This window comes from Lontra canadensis, unplaced genomic scaffold (assembly GCF_010015895.1).
Source record: "Lontra canadensis isolate GAN:19392208 unplaced genomic scaffold, GSC_riverotter_1.0 scaffold30, whole genome shotgun sequence".
Taxonomy (NCBI): domain Eukaryota; kingdom Metazoa; phylum Chordata; class Mammalia; order Carnivora; family Mustelidae; genus Lontra; species Lontra canadensis.
The window spans coordinates 6874684-6895699 of record NW_022631024.1 but is presented as its reverse complement, the minus strand read 5'-3'; positions in this window follow the sequence as shown (position 1 = coordinate 6895699).

Genomic DNA, 21016 nt, shown 5'->3' with positions numbered 1-21016 from the left:
AGTTGTAGATAATCGTGTTTGGGGAAGATTAAGGGTCAGTGGCACAATATTCCAGTCTGGTGTAGGAGAGGATACAAAAATGGGGAAAGAGGAGTGAAAGAATAATAGCTTCCTTAAACCGACCAGGGGTTTTGGTCAAGATCTTTGGGGGCTTGGCGGAGTTTGCCTCTTCATCATGGAGGTGAGAGTTGCTTTCTGCCTTCTTCAAACTGTTGCCTCCTTGATCCTTCCATTGTGCCTTACCCTTTCTCCTCAGAGTTCCACCATCATGGAAGGAGCACTAGGGTAGGAGTTAGGAGGAATACATTCTGGTCTTGACTCTGTTGTTGCTTGGGCATTGTGTGACTCTGGAAAAGTCTCTGTGAAACTCAGTTCCTACATTTGTAAAACAAAGGGGTTAGTTTAAAACCTGGAGGCAGAGTTGAGTTATGTGTGCTCCCACTCCATCATCCATACCCAGGCAGAAATTGTTAATCAAACATGGCAGTCATTACCCAGTGAGCCTGGAACTGGCCCCAGAATCCTTCTCAACCCAGTGCTCCAAGATGCCAATCAGAATTGGCATATGACTCTAATGCTACTTGCCAGGTCTCAAAACTCTCTTCCACCTCTGATATTATTAGATTCTATGAAAAAAAGTCATTCACGGGAGTAGAGGAAGAAAGTTCTAGAAAGACACATTGGTGCCATGTATTTCTGAAAGGCCTTGAACGCCAGCATGAGTGTAAATGGCTTTGATGTTTCAAGCAGAGCCACCATTCAACATGCTCAAAGCAACACAACAAAGGACAGCCCAGTGACTTCATTTTAATCAGCCAGTTTCTATTACAAGGAGATCTATAAGGAATCACACCCATTAATGGCTCCCATTAAATTCAGGGCATGTGGGGAAAATTGTAGTTTGATTTAGTTTAGCAACATGAAGATATTGGCAAGATAATCACATAAAAGCGGCACCTTTTATGGCTGGGCTATTTGATTTTATGTTAGCAGGTTTCAATTTCTCACTTTTTTATGATGGCATATAGGTTTCCCCACCTAATGTATGCATTAGCCAGAGTAAAGGTTAACTAGATTGTTTCAACATTCAGGATTCAAACCTGATAGTAATGCTAAGATAATAATATCCCTTGTATACAACCCCTCCAGATGAATCAATCACTCCACCCCTGTCACCCTCATCCTGAGGGACGGTGGGGATAGTGGCAAGCCAGTGGGGCAGAGAAGGAAGGGATGTGGGTTGTGGAGGCAGAGGCCCCAGTTCAAATCGGGTGGGGTAAACCGGGTGGTTGAGGTGTCTCCTCTTGAGGAGACCTCCATCATGGGGCTCGTGCGAGGGTCAAGCGGGACACGGCGTGCGGAGTAGAGCGCTGGCCCCAATGCATCCTGACAGATTCACCCTCATTCACACCTGTAAGATGTAGAGGGGAGCAAAAATGAGCAACTGTCCTCTCAAATTAAATTTCTTATTTAGAAAAAAAATGTGAAAGGGCCATTATTTCTTCCTTGGAATATAGTTCTAAAGGTCCTAGTGAGTTCCTGCCGAGTATCGGGAGATAACAGCCAGGCCAGATCATCTGACCTCTTGGGGACTGCTAGAAATTAGCTCCTCAGTGACAGAGACTGAGGCAGTGGAGTTATTTAATGGGCATTGTTTTGGGACCTAAAAGGAGGGAGGCCAGAGGGGAGGCCCATAGAGCTGTTCCCTTTTAATATCCCTCCAAGCCCTTGGGTACATTTAAGCCTTTAATTCATCTTCTTTATGCCTCTTCCTTTCCCTGATAAGTTTTTGAGGAGTCTTTGAAAGAAAGACTAATATTACCCAGGCCAAATGTAATTGGCAGCCCCCTCCCCCGCCTTTGTTGAAAATCTCCACCTTCAGAAACCTTGCTCTCCATCAGGAGCCGAAGCTTCTTGAAGAGAATTCGAGCTGTCCCTTTAAATCCATTCCTCTGCCTTTCACTTTGGCCCTATTTAAATATTCCAGACAATTTCAAGACTTAATAATGATGAATACGATTAAGATTAGGGTTTAATAAGAGTGTTAAGAAAAGATTTTTCATGCCGATGGAGGTGGGCTGCTGTGAAAATTGAATTGGCATCAGGCCTCCCAGGCCACTCGGACCAGGATGGTTCCTCACCTTTACCAGTGTGTTAACTCTCTCGGCCCAGAATCCTAGGAGGAATCTGAGCATGCTTTCATATCCCTTGCAGGGAAGACCCTGTGCCCTGTTGGGTTGGCCACCGTTATACTGGGCAACAGGGAGGTCATCCTCCTACACAAACCTCAGATGGCCATTCCTTTGCTTAAAGACCTTCGTTGGGGTTTGTGGGGAAAGGCTTGGACAGAGGGACATGGGAACCTGGGTGCCAGGAATATCTGTTCCAAACCAGACCCACTTTTCCCTATAAGTAATCCATGTGAGATGTAGCAGTGGTGAAATACAAAGTAAAATCATCTGAAACTTGATGCTTGAGCTCCCTCTTAGTCCATGCCTAAATTAGGGATTTTTATGTACCTGGGCTTCACCATATGAGAGAAGTGAAAACAAACAGAGGCAAGCCCTGAGCTCAAGAGAGAAAGACCTAGACCAGAGTGAGCAAACTTTTTTCTCCAAAGGGCCAGAGTACATATTTTAGGCTCAGCGGACCTCATAGTCCCCAGGGCACCTCCTCAACCCTCCCTTGGCTGCAACCCTGCCCTTGACTGCCACCCTGCCCTTGACTGCCATGGACATCACCCAATCACGGGGGCACAGCTGTGACCCAGTATGACTTTATTTATGGGCTCATGAAATTTAAATTTCATTTCAAAAGAAATATTATTCTTTTGATTTTTCCTCAACCTTTCAAAAAATGTAAAAAACTATTCTCAGTGGGTGGGATTTGGCTTATGGGCTGCAGTTCGTGGACCCCCTAGTCTAGACTTTTTAAATTACAGTTGCTTCCACCCACTGGTAAATGTGGCCTGTCTATTGTCCTGGAAACTGAACAATCCGATTAGCAACTCTTCTTCCCTGTGGGTTGGGAGCGACAGTGGGAAAATGACACAGCAGGACTCTTGATCTGTCTTTAGTGTCTTGGGGTTCCTGTCCCTCCCCAAAACCTAATATAAGCCCCGTCCATTCTGACCTGGCTCTTGATTTCCTAGACATTCCACCTAGAAGACAACAGCCACCACTTGCCCCCTCCTCCGTCTTTCTCTCTGCATTCCCAGCATTCAAACCACTACCTTCCAAACTGCATTCTGTGGGCTTCTTCCTTTCCCTGGGATCTACAAACACTCCCGCATGTTTTCTGGATCACCACGAGTCAGCCCGCTGTATTTCAGGAACCCCCAGACTGAAGACCCCCATTGTCTACCCAACTATCTCTCCCACAACTCTTGAGAGCAAACCCTTCCTTCCTGCCCGGTCGGGATTCCTGACGCATGTCGGTCTCTGACCTTTCTTTCTCCTGCTCCATTGCACATACAACTCCCACTGCTTGCTGGGCCCTCCCCTTCCTTCTGCCCATCTTTAGGGAAGACTTCCTGACCACCATTTCTTTGCCTCGGTCTCCCCGCCTCTCCATCTTTCTTGGCCTGTGCTGCTGCCTTTGCAGTCTGGCCACACCTTTTGCTTTCATCCACCCATAGTTTAGCAGGTGCTACTTTGTGCTAAGCATTGTGCCAGAGGCCAGAGCACCAGACAAAAATCAGCTATGTCCCCTGCTTTTCAGGGTCCTGAAATTGTCCCATATTTTGAAGCCTTGCTTAAAAAAAAAAAAAAAACAAAACAAAACACCTTGTCCTGCCCACGGAGAAATCAATGATCATGTTTTATGCTGCATTTGTATTCCCCTTCCTCCCTTACCCATGGTGCTTAGGGGAGGACTGTACACATGGAAAGCATTGAGTGATGATACATTAAGTTGGATGGTTATTCTGTGCATACAAATATGTGGCTTCCCACTGAGCTTAGTCAAAAGCCCCCACTCTTTAAAATGATCCATTATTAGACCTTCTGTGATCTGGTCCTTGCTTAATTCTCTGGCCTCATCTCTCTCACCCTTCCCGCTCCACCAGAGATTTGAAGTCGTCTTGCTTTGGGATTCAGGAAAACTGGATCAGAAAGCTAGGAGAGATCATAGCAGTTTTCTGGGCTTAGGTTACCCAGCTGTACATGAACCCTCAGGCCCCTTCTTTTTGGCCCTTGATCCTCCATGATGGTAGAAGAGCAGCACTGGCACTAAATCCCTTCTCAGCTCTCACCCACCTTGTTTTAGCCAATACATCTCCCATGAGTCTTTGTACCAGTGGCCTTGAATGTCATGTCAAGGCTTTTCTCTGTAACTGATGGCTATACGGTTGGGTTTCTTGAGCCCAGTAGATAACTCTTTACTGGGGTGGTGGTTGGGGGGAGGCAGTCTTGTGCACAATGACATGTTTAGCAGTATCCCTGACCCACTGGATGCCAGTAGCATGCCCTCATTCCCACAGTTGTGACAACCAGAAAAGTCTTAAGACATTGCCAAACATCTCTTGGGGAGAGAGAATCATTCCACTTTGAGAACCACTGCTGGAGGGAGTCAATAGGCATTCTCTTTAAATCCAAAGATTCACTGATTCTCCAGATCCTTTATTCACACCCCCTCCCTTTGGCGACAAGAAGCTGGGAAGCCCAGTGAGGAAACCGGGCTTCCTCAGACACTCCACCATCTTACACTGTCACTGCCCACCCTTTCCCCAGTGTGTCTCGTGGCTAAGCTACAACTCAGATGTTCATGCCAGCCCCATTCCTTCAGGTCTTCATGGCTTTGCTCATGCTCTTCCTTCCATTCTCTGCTTTTGCCCTGTAGCTAGAGAATTCTAACACAACCTTCAAGACACAGCTCATACCGTGCTCTCCTTCCATTAGCGTAGCCGTTATGATCCATCTGAATGACTCACTCTTCCTCTCTCCCCTCTCAGTTGTAAGCTCCCAGGAAAGAGCGTCTGTGTCTGGCTTGGCTTTGATTAGCCACAGAGGCTGGTTTGTAGCAGACACTCAGTAACTATTTATTGATTAAATAAATTAAAGGTCATCTAGTTCAGTCGCTTTCAAGCTTTTTAAGTAGAGCATCTTTTGTTCAAATGCATTCTGTAAGGAAGCATACATGAACAAAATAGATAAAAGTAGGGTACTCTGATTAAAACTACGAGGTGGGGTCTAGACACTCTGCTTTCCTTCCCATCACCACCCCCTTCCCACACCTCCTGCTTGTTGCCCCCACCGCCATCCTGCAGCAGCCCCAAGGGAGCTCCAGGGAAACGCTGGGTTTAAAAATCACTGATCTGGTCCAACCTCAATTTGAAGCTTAAATTATTATTTTTTTAATTTTTTAAATTTATTTTCAGCGTAACAGTATTCATTTTTTTTGCACCACACCCAGTGCTCCATGCAAATTCTTGCCGATTAAGTTCATGATTCTCCACCTTGGCTGTCCATCAAAATCTCCTGGGACAGTGAAAGATACGGATTCACAGATCCTCTGGGTAAAGATTCTGATTCAAGAGGCCCATGGCTGGGCATGAGAATATGTATTTTAAAAAATCTCACCAGATAATGTGACAACACAGCTAGGTTTGGGGAACCTCTATATACATATCTTATGGTGAATACTTCCTGCAGCCCATTCCTTTTGAAACTGCTCTGACAGAAGTTTCTTGTTACTCGTAGAGCTATAAACTTTTGAACATTCTCTGAGGCCCTTTGAAGTTCACACATTCTAAAACATACTACCTGGTTGGTTGAACCTTGACTGTCAGCAACTATAAAAAGGGAAGGCCAGCAGGAAGGACAGGATTTCACTGGATGTGATTTTTGTTATCCTTCCATATTGTCCTTGTTCCACCCGGGGACTGAAAATGGCTTGCAGGCTTGGGACAGGTATAAGAGCCCTGGGGTGTGTCCATGAAAGGAAGAAGAGGCCATATAGAAGGTGGCAGCTTGTCATCACCTCCAGCTGAGCTGGTAAGTGACAACGTTTGGTTGGATTCAGAGGCTGTCTGTCTCTAAAGCTTGGATTTTTATGCACTACATGGTACAAAGACCCATGATTTTTACAAGGAGCATTCTAGTTGGAAGGAGGGTCATGGAGAAAAGGACGAAGGAGAGAAGGTGACAGATGTAGATGGGGAACCAAGGTCATTGGGAAAACTGGAACACAGGGGAAGAAGTGGAAGATGAAGTTGAAGAACATGATAAAGTGAGAATATGGAGAGTCTTGATTGTACCACTGGAAAGTATGGATCGACCAAACATGCAGTGGGGAGCTACAGAAGGCTCTGATTGTTGCCTGAATCTTGGTGAACCCTCAAAGATTTAATGGACAGGTGGATGAGTGGATAATGGATGGATCTGGATTTTATCTGTCACTGTAATGAATCACTTCCTGGCATTCCTGCTTTTGTGTAATTTCCTCCCCTTGAGCATGGGCTGCCCTGGTCATTTGCTTCAAATGAGGAGAACACAACAAAAGTGATAGGATATTCCTCCTGAGATTACTTTACAAAAAAATCTTTGATACCTCTCTCGCTCTACTCCCTCCCCCTTGTTCTCTCACATGCTTGTTCTGATGATGTAAGTTACCATGCTGTAAGGCATTCTATGGAGAGGTCAGCATGACAAAAAAATTGAGATCAGTCTCTGGCCAACAGCTTGTGAAGGACAGAATCCTGCCAGCCTCATGAGTGAGTTTGTAAAGTATCTTTCCTCAGTCAAATGTTTAGGTGAAATGGCATGCCTAGATCAGTCAGAGGAGCTAGCAAAAGATGGAAAGAAGGAAGGAAGGAAGGAAGGCTGGAAGGAAGGAAGGAAAAGAGGGAACGAGGGATGAAGAGAAAGAAGGGAGGAAGGAAGGAAGAAAGGAAGGAAGAAGGGAAGGAAGGATGGATGGAAGAGACAGAAGCCATAGATTTTTTACATCCCAGATAGGGAAGGAAGAAAATAGTCCCATGCATGAAGATTCCAGAGAACAGGACAAGGCAACCTATAATTTAAGATAAAACTATTTGCTAAGAACAATATATGCTACAGGCATCCATAGACAGTCATCAGGTATCCAGAGCACTGACTAGAAATACAAGCTTCTAAGTCAGATGACGTGGGTTTGATTACATTTCAGTGTGTGTGGAAAGGGACAGAGATGGTTCGTTGTCTCCTGTCATCTGTTCTCTCCTCTGCAATAGAACTCCCATGTGTTAGCAAGTGAATTTTATCTATCACTGTGTAATGAATCACCCCACAACTTAGTGGCTTAAAACATCAACAATTACTAATTAGTTTTCATGGTTTCTGTGCTTCAGGAATTTGGGAACAGCCTGGCTGGTGTTTCTGGCTCAGGGTCTATCATAACCATTGGAACTGCAGGCATCTGAAGGGTGACTCTCTCTGCAGACATAACACTTCCAAGCTGGCTCACTCACATGGTTCCTCTACATGTGGACATCCCCGCAGGGCAGCTAAAGTGTTTTCTTGGCATGATGGTAGACTTTCCCTAAAGTAAGTCATCTAAGAGACCAAAGCTGAAGCTGCTTCTTATGCTTTGGTCTTGGAAGTCACATAGTATCGTATCATATCATATCATATCATATCATATCATATCATATCTTATCATATATTATTTTATCTCATTTTATTTTATTAGTCAAACAGACAAACCCGATTGAGTGTAGGAGAGGACTGCACAAGGCCATAAATAGCAGGAGGTAAAGATCATCAGAAGCCATCTTGGACCCTGGCCCTCATGGCTGGACACATTCTTCCTCAGAATAAAGACTGCATTTCCCAACATCCTTTGAAGTCAGGTGTGGCCATGTGACCAAGTTCTAGCCAGTAGGAATTGAGCTGAAGCACTATGCCCACCCTCTGAGACTTGTCCTCATTCTCCTGTTTTCTTCTTCCTATCTAGATTGTGAACTCTTTGGCTAAAGCTGAAGTAACTACCTTGGACCATGAGTTGGAAGCCATGTGTTGGAGAAGTTGGAAGAACAAATAGAAAGAGCTAGACTGATGAACATGAAGCCACTGAGAATGCTCTGGATTGTCTAGACGTATGGAATAGAAACGTACTTGCCTTGCATTTAAGACACTGTTGCATTACATTTTGTATCACACACAAGCAAATCCCATCTGGGCTAATGCTGCCACTGAATTTCTTTCTCTGAACTTTGTTTTTCCTCTACAAAAGGGACACAGATACATAGAGATGTTGTGAGTGGTCCATCATGTCATGTATGTAAAGTGCATGGCACAAAACCAGGCTCATAGGAAGTAGCGTCTGATACATTTTTAAGTTATTGTGATCCCTGTTTTATAGATTGCAAAACTGAGCCAGGTGACAAAGCCGAGGCTTGAACAGAGGTTCTTTCTCAAAACCTGTTCTCCTAACTATTACGATACAATGGGAGTTGTTCTTTAGGTAAAGTTGGGTTTGGAAGAGGGAGTGTGAGCCTGGGCAGTGAGGCAGGATGAGAGCCAAAGCAATGATGGCTCCATGCCTTCCCTTATGGAGGTCCCTTCCAAGCTTAGCCTCACAGTCCTGGACTGCTCAGAAGACATATTTTTCGTGTCACTGGGTTCTTTATTTTGCCTCCCAAATGTCCTCTGAGGCAAGATATGGGAGAGGCACTGAAGCAGGACCTTGAACGTGGCTTACTCTTGACTGGACTTGGTGCCAGTGCTCATAACCAACCCTGAAATCAGTGTTTTCACCCTCGTTTGGATGATCAGGTGTAAATATACATTTTAATTATTTACATAATTAAGTCAGTGATTTGCTGCTGATCCGATATGTTTGACAATATTTCAGTGCCATCTGTTTCCTAATTGGACTTAATCTTCAAAAGATGTTACCAAAATAGCCACCAAATAATTAAAAGAAAAAAAAAATCAAGCCGCAAAAATCCTCCACTCCCTCACTGCATTCATAGGTATATATAAACACATGAAACACAATTTATCAGAGCATTTGTAGTGGTTTTAGGCATTGTGTGTGTGTGACTTGATGGCCTACAGCATATATTGAAAGCACTGAGGGATAGAGAAAAGCACATTAGCCCGAGGAGGTGAGTTGCAGAGCTGACTGTGTGACCATGGGCAGGTCAATTTCCTTTTCTGGGCCTCAGCTCTGATGTGCACACATCTCTTGTCCCCAACTGGTGTTCACATGACACAACCCTTGTCCCCATTTGATGCTCCTTACATGCTAACCCCATCATTTGGTTGCTATTGCATTGTTGGGTACCTTTTATAACAAAAAGTTCTTCTTGAAATAGGTTCTGGAAACCAACATGAGAGCTGACTTTTGCACTGTGGTCTTGGGTGACCCTTTTTCCTTCTGTGAACCTGAGGTTTGATGTTCTAGAAAACAGAAGTAATGATGTCCAATTGGTTTGAGTAAGGTTTGTGGTGCTGTTAGAGTCATGAAAGGTAGCATTTGTGCTGAGAGTGGGCTGTAAAATCAGATTGTCTGGGGTGGAATCCCTGCTTCCCACTTACGATCCAGGAGCCTCAGTCTCCACATTTGACAAGTGGGGTTCATGACGATAGCTTCCTCCTAGGAATATTGGAAGCTTAAATGAGAGAGTGTCTAAAAAGTCCCGGGCTGGCAGTAAGCTCTTAATTAAGATTAATTGTCATTATTACAAGGTCGTTTTAAGGGTGTCACGTGAAAACCTGCTTTGAAGGACTATAAAAAATAAGGATTTTTAAAAGATTTTGCACAGTGTGGGATTCTCACCTCAATTTAGAAATACTGTTCTATGGACTTTGAAAAACTTTATCCACATTTTATAGTTGAAAAACAAGGCAAAGGAGGTTCAAATGATCTAGGTGGGGGGTGACTTCAGACACTACCATTTCCACAAACCAATCAATAGCTCCGGTAATCCAAGAAGACTTTACTTCTGTTTGCCAGAAAATCATTTTCATGGGCTATTTTGTTTTTGTCTTTTATTGAGAACCTTTTATTCTTTTGTGTTTTTTGTTTGTTTGTTTGTTTGTTTGAGAGTACTAAAATAATATTATATTTCCTGTGTGGCCCCCGTCTCTGGATTAATTAATTAATTAATTAATTAAACAAATAGTTTTGGGCCTCTACTAAGTACCAGGCACTCTGGGCCCAGGGAAACACTGTTCTAATGAGGGAACCACGTCCACATGTGCACATGCACAGGCGCATGTACCACGTGATGTCTGATGGTCAGTCAGGGCTCTAGAGTAGATCAGGGCGGCAAGGGTTACATTTGCAGCTGGGCAGCAGGAGAGGGACTTTATGAAAAGGTGCTTTTCAAGAAACTTGATTGGAGCAAAGGACTATGAATGTGAGGATCAGGAAGAAGAGTGCTCCAGGCGGAGGCCACAGCAAATGAGGTCTCCGAGGTGCAAGCTTGCTCATTAGAGAGCCCCCAGGAGGCCAGTGTAGCTGGAACTGAGGGAGGGAGCAGTGGGAGTAAATGAAGTCAGAGAGACAGCCCAGGACTGGTCTTGGGGCCCTGGAAGGGACTTAGGACTTCATTTTACAGGAGTATGTGAAGCCTTTGGAGGGTCCTTAGCATGGGAAGGGCAAGGTTAGATTTATGATTTAATGTGATGACTTTGGCTCCTGTGTCTAGAAGAGGCAGTAAAGGCTGAAAACAGAAGTGGAGAGACCAGGATGGAGCTCACTGCAGCTCACCTCATGTAAGCAGGACAATTGCAACCAGCCACTCTGGGAGAGGCAGGTGAAGGTGGGGCCAGGGATTCAATTCTGGATGTGCTTTAAAGATGCATCTGCCAGGATTTGTAATTGGATTGTGGGATGTGCTGAGGAAATGAGAGGGCTCAGGGATGACTCCTGGACTTTTGACCTTAGCATCTGGGGGGAACGGATTGCTCATTCCTGAGAGGGAGAGTGCTGGGCGAGGAACAGAATACTTCTTCAAAATAGAATATCTGTTTTTACAAAGGGATCAAAGATTCCATTTTGGGTACACTGAGTCCACCTTAAATATGCAATGTGAATCCATGAGCACCTAGACGATATTGAAGTGAAGGTCTTGGCTCTGACCATTCTGTAGCAACTGGGCTACGGGAGAGCTAAGGAAGGGCTGAGGCTGTCCAACTGGGGCGCTTCAACATTTAATGGTCAGGAAAGGAGACTGAGAAGGAGAAAACAGTAATGCAGAAGAAAAATCTAGTCGGCAGGTATATTAGATTCCCTGGTGACACCTAAACAAGTACCACCAACTGGGTGGCTTAAGACAACAGAAATGTATTCTCTCACAGTTCTGGAGAGCAGAAGTCCACATCAAGTTAGTGGCAGTGCCCCTGCTCCCTCTGAAGCCTCTAGGGGAAGAGTCTTACCTCTGCCAGCTTCTGGTGGCAGCCAGAAATCCTGGGTGCTCCTTAGCTTGTGACTATATCCCTCTTATCTCTGCTCTGTTTTCACATAGCTCTCTTTCCTGGGTCTACTCTGTGTGTCTCCAACTCTCTCTCTCCTCATCAGGACACCAGTCACTGGGCTTAAAGTCCACCCTACTCCAGTATGACCTCATCTTAACTTGATTCTGTTTCCAAGTAAGGTCACATTCACAGATATAGGGGGTGAGGTGGCTAGGACTTCAACCTATGTTTCCAGGAACACAAGGCACACAAAAGAAGTTAATACAGTCTCTGGTTGCCTGCACGTTGTGTCTTCCGTCAGCACTGCCTGACAATCATAACGAATATTCAGATTTTAATTCTTCCTTCATTGGTTATTCAGAGAATTCAACATAATAGCATTTTTCAAATAGTAATTATGTGGGATGTGAAGAAGGTGTTAACCTACAAAAAGTTTTCTATGATGAGATACAAGGGAGCAATCCTGTGTTAAACACGTACATTTTTTTTTTTAAATTGTAGGACTTTTCAGTGCCTTTACTAGGTGAATGGGCATGAAGAATCTCTAAGAATAGGAATAGGACATAGAGCATTCCCAGTAGTTCCCAGAACCTTGAGGTCACCGAGCATATTATGTTGAGAAGGAGGGGAAAATGTGGGCGACCAGAACGTGGGATTTTGTGGGAGAGCTCAAGTACTGAGAAATCAGGGGTGACAGTCTTACAAATGACATATAAATAACCTTCAGTCCTTTATCCTCTGGAAAATGCTCTGTGCATATTTCACCATCTATTCAAAATCAGCAAATTCCATTATGCAGATGAAATCCTGTGGAAACAAATCTGACATGAGGAGAGAGAGAGAGAAAAAAAGTTTAATCTACCTCAGACATTTGATTTCATTTTAACCTTCTCAGGAAAATGTTTCTTCTGTAATGTTTCCAATGGATTTGAGTTGATCCTGTTATGCTCAATATTCATTCATTCTTTTCCAACGAATATTTGAAAGGAGCCCACCGAGGGCCAAATACATTATGTATATTATCCCATTTAATCCTTCCCATGTCCTAAAAGGTTTTCCTCCTTTTATCAGTGAGGAAACTGAGTCTAGGAGGGTGGGGACAACTTGCTGAATGCCATGCAATTAGCAGTAGCAGTAATGGTATTCAATTCTTGGGCTGTCTGTCTCCAAAACCCATGGTTCGTCTGCACAAAGAGAAATATTTTTTGCTTATTCGTTCACATGTTTGGAAGGAGGAAGGAAGGGGAAGGAAAGGAGATAACCTTACAGTGAACATCAAATATGAATACAAGATACAAATAGTACACGTTATTAATAATAATAGTAGCTAATAATGATTGTGTTTTTACTCTTGGGCAGGTGCCCTCTGATTGAAAATCACCTCTCTCTGACAAAGTGGACATTTATATTAATTACCAGGAAGTGTTGGGACTGACTCCAGAGTTCAGAATTTCACCCCATTTATCTTTGGTTTGGGTATCTTTGAATGGGGTTTTCTATTCGATGGTAGTGGGAGGTAGTGAATACAAATGGTGGTGATTTTCAGGGCACTGTGTTGAGAAGGATCCCGAAGCTCTCTCTGGGCTCAGTGAGAGAGTGATTGATGTCTTCCCTGGGACCGAACATCACAGGCACATGTCCGTCATTTTTACTCTGGATTTGCACCTTCCCTGTTCTGAGACACCTGATTTGTTTTTTCCTTTTCCCCTTTTCTCTTTTCTTGACAGTGCAAAGCACAGAATGGATAGTTCACTGAGGAAGGGTTAGGTTAGAATCCTTATGAGCATGGTTTTGATTTAAGGGTGTATTGCCATGCGGGATAGGGTCAGAAGGGGGTTCGCTGAGGCAATTGCAACTCAGCCAAACAGTGGCTTAACTGGGCGCTATCATCTCAGGACACTTCCATACATGTTTGAGTTAGCTGAAACCCCACCATGGGCTGGTGAGGTGGGAAGGATGGAGGAAATCATCCTGTTTCATGCATGGGGCTCAAGGAGCATGGGGACTTTGCGGCACCTGCACGGTTTCTAAGTGGCAGTAACAGGTTTGGACGCAGGTGCTCAGCCCTCAAATCCAGCTGTCTTGCTGCTGTTCTGCACTTCTTCTCCAGGTTTGGTGTGGTCACGACTGCAGGTGAGTTTGGAGCTAGGACTGCAGGTGAGCTCAGAGCTTTGGTAAGACCAAAAGACAGGTGACATTAGCCCTGGAGGTATCATTTGGATGGAAGGAATGATGGGCACGACCAGGAAGGAGTCATGTTTGGAGATAAAATCATTTCAGTATCGTCCCTTCTCTTCACAGCCATCAGTTCTTTCCTATATTGAATAATAACAAGATGCTATGAATAACCAAGAGTTGGGAGGGGCTTACTGTGAACTAGGAAGGGTGCTAAATGGCTTGACTGGCTGATATAATTTAATCTTGCAAGTGAAGCCTAAATTGACCCCCTACATCCATTTCAAAGGTGACAAAACTGAGTCACAGTGAGGTTTACTATTTGCCCCATCTGGGAAATTTCTGAGCTGGGATCAGAACACGGTGTGTGTGTAGGGGGGCGGGGCGGGGACCCAGGGCATGCGCTTCTGTCCTTGTTAGCTCCACTGTCAGACTAGCTGGGAACCATGGACACCCTTTGGGTATCTATTTTAAGATTCTAAAGCTGTTGTTTGCTTATAAGCATCAGATCTGCTGCAGATGTAACTCACAGGCACGGACTCTCAGTAGAGCTGTGAGCTGAGTGCACCAGGCCAGCCGGGCCCCAGCCAGGCAGTCATGTACCTGCTATAAATACAGGCATGTCAGCTGATCCAGACAGAGACTCAGTGTCTCGCTTGTCCAGTATTCTGACTTCAAATACATTTTTTTTCTCCCCTCAGGCCTCTGTTTTTTTTTTCTCAAATACCCATATAAATCCTCAAATTTGTTCTTCTACTTCCTCGGATCCAATTTTTCTTTTTCCTTCCTGTGTATTGTTTTAAATAGGAAGAAAACTGCTTTTTTTTTAACCCGATGTAATACCTCATTTAGAGTTGTCTTGCCAATCACGAGATGAAATACAGCCCACGCCAGGCCAGGTTTTAAATTCATCCCTGTCTTCCTCTTCTGCCATTTGAGTCCTGAAATTTACACAGCCTTGTTCCCACTCTAATTGATTCTTCTAACCTGACCATGACTTTTACCATCCTGTGGTGAGAATGCCGGGCTGGTCTTATTTCTCTGCTGTCAGGCCGTAGATCACCTTTAAAGGAACCCACACTGTCAGGAAGTTTATGTCTCAAATTTAAGATTTCTTAAATGAAACAAGAACTGCCAGGCAGTTTAAAGAACTTAATATGAATAATAAACATTCAAACATGAGTTTTCTTTTTTTTTTTCTGAAAACTTTATTAAAAAAGATGTTAACATTTCTCTGTATCACAGACACACCAAATGTAGCCAAGCTCCTTCAGCCCATGAAATGACCAGAATAGGACTTTTACCTTATGAAAAGAACTTGCAAGTGTAAAACCCAACCTCCCTTGAACACTGGTATCACTTGATGTGCATTTGCAAAGCGTGGCACTTGCCCTACCTGCTAAACTAAGAAGAAATGAGCTGTGATGATTGAGGCTCTAAGAGAACATGGTTAGTAGGTTTAGTCGGCTTCAGAAATCACAGTGTTTAGACTTAAGGAATGCCTTGCACGTTGCATTAGGTCATTAGATCGGCAGATAAGACCGCAAATTGCAAGGAGACCTGTGTGTCTTGTGGGGACACACACCAGGCTGGGAGACACGTGTCCTGGACTCAGATTCAGTTGTGTCCCTAAGAGCCACAATTTACTACATGAATTGAACTGTCACAAAAATCTACAGACAGTGTTATTATCCCCATTTGACAGAGGAGCGAGCTGTGCCCTTTAACAGAGTGGTTTCAGAGTGGTTCACAGGGACATGCAGCAAGAAGATGGGAAAGTCGGGATTTGAGCACCAATCTATCTGGGGCCCGTGTGCCTCCTCATAGCCAAGGCGTATGCTTGGACCAGTCACTTCCTGTCTGGGCATCAGTTTCCTTATAGTGGACCAAGGAAATTGACTTAGGTAATCATAACGTTGATTACAAAGCTGAAATGGAGTTGCTTTCAGAAGACCTGTTCTTGAGATCCAGAATCCGTTTACAAGTTGTGCAGCCTTGGGAAAGACATTCAAACCCCAGAGCCTCAGTTTCTGCATCTATGAAATTGGAGTAAAAATCCTTCCCTACAGATGAAATTCAATATTGGGAAATAATAGTATTCTTAGTTATTATTCATTAATTATTAATAATAGTGTTATTTTTAAGCCCATGCTTATTTTTATTCATTAAAAATGATTGCAATAGGACCTAAACCTGAAAAAAATATATCATACTCATCGTGTTGGGAGCTAGCTTGAAAATATCTATCTCTCTGCCTATCATCTTGCACTCATAGCTAAGACAGAGCTGCCTGGAAGAGGAGTATTGCAGAGTGATTAAAAGTGAGGGCTTCAAAATCAGACACTTCTCTGCTCTATTACGTACTAGTGATATTATCTTGGGCTGGTGGCTAAACCTCTCGAAAGCTTGGTGTCCTCTGTGAACAGCGGGGCAACCCTACGTGGCCGATGTCAGAATGACATGGGACACTCATACCTGTGAGCTACTTAGCACAGTGCCTGGCACAGAGCGGGTGCTCAGTTAGCACTGGTGAGTAAGAGAGCATTCAGCTTGGTGGCCCATGGAACACATGGGATCACTTTCTTTATTAAATTAAATAATCCACTTAACCTCCCAGGGCTCTTTGATTTCATGGCCCTCTCGGTTGCCCTCCCGCCAGCAGCAATGTTAAACCTGCATGAATTGGATCTTCCTGCAGGGAGGACGCAGGACAGGGTAGCTGGGTGAAGCGGAAGACAGGCATGATTTAAATTTCAAATTCAGAGCTAAGTCACCACTAATTAATTCTTAGCTTCATCTAGTCCTTTGCTTTGTAGGAGGTTGTGTGGACAAGATCCCATTTGTCTGTAGAGGACCCCCTGAATAGCAGGAATGACACTATGGGCACCATTAGAGCAGCTGGAAGGCTACGGCTCAGCGGAGGATGAGTGGCTTGTCCAGGAGCATTCAGGTAATCAGTGTCAGAACCAGAACACAAATCCAAGCATTCAACCACACACACACACACACACATGCACATGCACATGCACGCATGCACACGCACAATTTTGTATGTATATACATAAGTATATGTACATACATATGGTTATGCCTGTGGATACATATTTATTTCTATATTATAACCCAAGCATTCAACTATACTTACGTGCACATATGTACATGTGTTCATATGGTATGTACATATATATATATACACACATATGTGTGTGTGCGTGTGCATATGTGTGTATGTATATATGCCCACAAACAATTTCACTTTTCCCCTGTTTGCTTGCTTGAGTGATTTACTCCTCTAATTTAAAAGAGGGTTATTTGTAAAAGAAAAACACAGGTGTATGTATCAAAAAGTTCAGGCTAGAAGGTTATTATGGAATTTGATGTACTGGACAGCTCGCTGTGATGGTGAAGAAGTCAAACTCTCTCTCTTCGCAGATGACATGATTCTTTATATGGAAACCCCAAAAGACTCCACCCCCAAACTACTAGAACTCATACAACAATTCATAACGTGGCAGGATACAAAGTCAATGTACAGAAATCAGTGGCTTTCTTATACACTAACAATGAAAATACAGAAAGGGAAATTAGAGAATCAATTCCATTTACTATAGCAACAAGAACCATAAGATACCTGGGAATAAACCTCACCAAAGAGGTAAAGGATCTGTACTCGAGGAACTACAGAACACTCATGAAAGAAATTGAAGAAGACACAAAAAGGTGGAAGACCATTCCATGCTCTTGGATCAGAAGAATGAACATTGTTAAAGTGTCTATACTGCCTAAAGCAATCTATACTTTTAATGCCATTCCAATCAAAATTCCACCGGTATTCTTCAAAGAGCTGGAGCAAATAATCCAAAAATTTGTATGGAACCAGAAGAGACCCTGAATTGCTAAGGAAATGTTGAAAAACAAAAATAAAACTGGGGGCATCACATTACCTGATTTCAAGCTTTACTACAAAGCTGTGATCACCAAGACAGCATGGTACTGGCATAAAAACAGACACATAGACCAGTGGAACAGAGTAGAGAACCCAGATATGGACCCTCAACTCTATGGTCAGTTAATCTTCGACAAAACAGGAAAAAATACACAGTGGAAAAAAGACAGTCTCTTCAGTAAATGGTTCTGGGAAAACTGGGCAGCTATATGTAGAAGAATGAAACTTGACCATTCTCTTACACCGTACACAAAGATAAACTTAAAATGGATAAAAGACCTCAACGTGGGACAAGAATCCATCAGAATCCTAGAGGAGAACATAGGCAGTAATCTCTTTGATATCAGTCACAGCAACTTCTTTCAAGATATGTCTCCAAAGGCAAAGGAAACAAAAGCCAAAATAAACTTTTGGGACTTCATCAAAATCAAAAGCTTCTGCACAGCAAAGGAAACAGTCAAGAAAACAAAGAGGCAACCCACGGAATGGGAAAAGATATTTGCAAATGACAGTATAGACAAAAGGTTGATATCCAGGATCTATAAAGAACTCCTCAAACTCAACACACACAAAACAGATAATCATATCAAAAAATGGGCAGAAGATATGAACAGACACTTCTCCAATGAAGACATATAAATGGCTATCAGACACATGAAAAAATGTTCATCATCACTAGTCATCAGGGAGATTCAAATTAAAACCACATTGAGATATCACCTTACACCAGTTAGAATGGCCAAAATTAGCAAGACAGGAAACAACATGTGTTGGAGGGGATGTGGAGAAAGGGGAACCCTCTTACACTGTTGGTGGGAATGCAAGTTGGTGCAGCCTCTTTGGAGAAAAGTGTGGAGATTCCTTAAGAAATTAAAAATAGAACTTACCTATGACCCTGCAATTGGAGGATACAGATGTAGTGAAAAGAAGGGCCATCTGTACCCCAATGTTTATAGCAGCAATGGCCATGGTTGCCAAACTGTGGAAAGAACCAAGATGCCCTTCAACGGACGAATGGATAAGGAAGATGTGGTCCATAGACACTATGGAGTATTATGCCTCCATCAGAAAGGATGAATACCCAACTTTTGTAGCAACATGGACGGGACTGGAAGAGATTATGCTGAGTGAAATAAGTCAAGCAGAGAGAGTCAATTACCATATGGTTTCACTTATTTGTGGAGCATAACAAATAGCATGGAGGACATGGGGAGTTAGGAGAAGGCATTTGGGGGAAATTGGAAGGGGAGGTGAACAATGAGAGACTATGGACTCTGAAAAACAATCTGAAGGGTTTGAAGAGGTGCAGGGGTGGGAGGTTGGGGGAACCAGGTGGTGGGTATCAGAGAGGGCATGGACTGCATGGAGCACTGGGTGTGGTACAAAAACAATGAATACTGTTATGCTGAAAATAAATTAAAAAAATGATTAAAACAAAACAACAACAACAACAACAACAACAACAAAAAGAGGGCTATTTGCAATTGGGGTTATTTGTAAAAAATACTTGCAATTTTTGGAAGAGACACTCTCGAAGAGTGCCTGGAATCTAGAACATACAGAAGATGTACCTCTAAAATGTATATGAAATCGATCCTTTCAATCCTCACTGTCCCTGCCTATAGTGGGCAGAATCATTGTCCCCCAAAGCTGTCAACAATGGGGAGTATATGAATGTTACCCCTGTGGCAAAAGGATCTCTGCAGGTATGAGTAAATTAAAAATGTTGAGGCAGGAGATTGTCCTGGATTTTCTAAGCCAGCTCCATGGAAGCACAAGGGTTCCTACAAGAGAGATGCGGGAGCATCGGAATCTGGGAGATACAGAGATGCCACAGTGCTTACTCTGCAGATGGAGGAAGGGGTCACAAGCCAAGGGATGGAGGCAACCTCTAGAAGCTGGAAAGGGGAAGGAAATGGATTCTTTTCTAGAGCCTCCAGAAGGAACGCAGCCTGGTCTATTCCTTGATTTTAGCCAGTAAGACCCATCTTGGACTTCTTATCTCCATTGGGAGCTAACTACCACCATCTCTTGCAGGGCGACTTCGGCTACATCCCCAAACCGGTCTCTCTCTTCCATTCCTCACAGCCACCACCCACAAAATCTCTTCTCCATGCAGCCTCCGGAGGGATCATTTCAAACTTAACTTGCTGATGTCCATCATGTGCTTAAAACCCTCAACAGCTTTCTGTTGCACTTCCATGCCCTTTATGATGGCCTCATTTTCCAGCTGAGGCCTGAAGGTTAATGGACTTGGCCAACCAGTCCTGGGAGGACAGAGGGAAACCTGAGCTCAGAACCCCAAGATCTAGCCCAACTTCCCCCACTTTGTAGTACCTACCTACCTACCTACCTATTTATCTGTCTATCTGGAGCCATCTCCCCAAGAGAAAAGAAGGGAAGCAGTTTCCCAGAGAAACGTCAGGGCCATTGCTACAATGTTTGAGGTTTTTAGAAGAAAAGCTAGAAGAAATTGGAACACTCTTTCTGGGAACTTATCTATCCTGCTCTCAGAATTTCCTGTCCTCAGAAATACACAAAGTACTATAAAATCAATGACTCGGAGGAATTCTCCAGGAAAAACAAGTATGTCCATTTGAACAAACTACTCACTCTCTAGATGCATGAATAGGAAATAATGGCAATAAAATATATACTTATTTATATTGGGTTATAAACTCAAATGCCTGCAGGACCAGACTGGAAACATATGGGTGGGGATTGAGGCCAAGTGTTGCTAGATCTTCTGGTTTTTCAAGAGAAAATAGAAATCTGGAGTTATATGTGAAAACTCCCAGTTTTCAAGTACAGGCAATGGATTTTAACAATTATTTTCACCATGTGAGGACCAAACAACATTTCTGTGAGCTCCATAGGACCCACAGCCATCTGCCTGAGACATTGGTCCTACATACCCAGAGCCACATCACCTCTGCCATGCTGGAGTTTTGTGCTCAGATATGGCCCCATTCCACTTAAATGTCTTTCTGCCCTCTGAACTTTGGTTGGAAGATGGGGGGGGGGGTGCAGAATCCAGCAGAGCAGGCCAGAGCTCAGTGCCAGGGATCTCCTAGTTAGCTTACATCTGAGGAGTACATCACACCCATGCTGGGTGCCAAGAGGACAACGATGGTAAGAGCCACCCTCTTTCCTCAGTTTAGGCCAATTTCTAAGCTATCTGATGGACTTGCTATTGTTCCACAGCCTATATATTCCCTGAGCTAAAAAAGACAGTCTCCCTGCATGCAATGAATTCATGGTGGGCCTGCCAGTGACTGTGACACATGCAGATAAACAGGGAACCCTCAGAATTTGGTCCGTATTGAAGGTGGATTTATAAAAATTAAATAAATCTCAGAGTACGCAGTCCTGCCTTGGAGGGCTGGGAAACCAAATAGATTTCCTAGACTAGGTGAGTCTTCAAAAACATTTTTTTAATTGAGGTACAGTTGACATATAACATGATATTAGTTTCAGGTGTACAGCATAA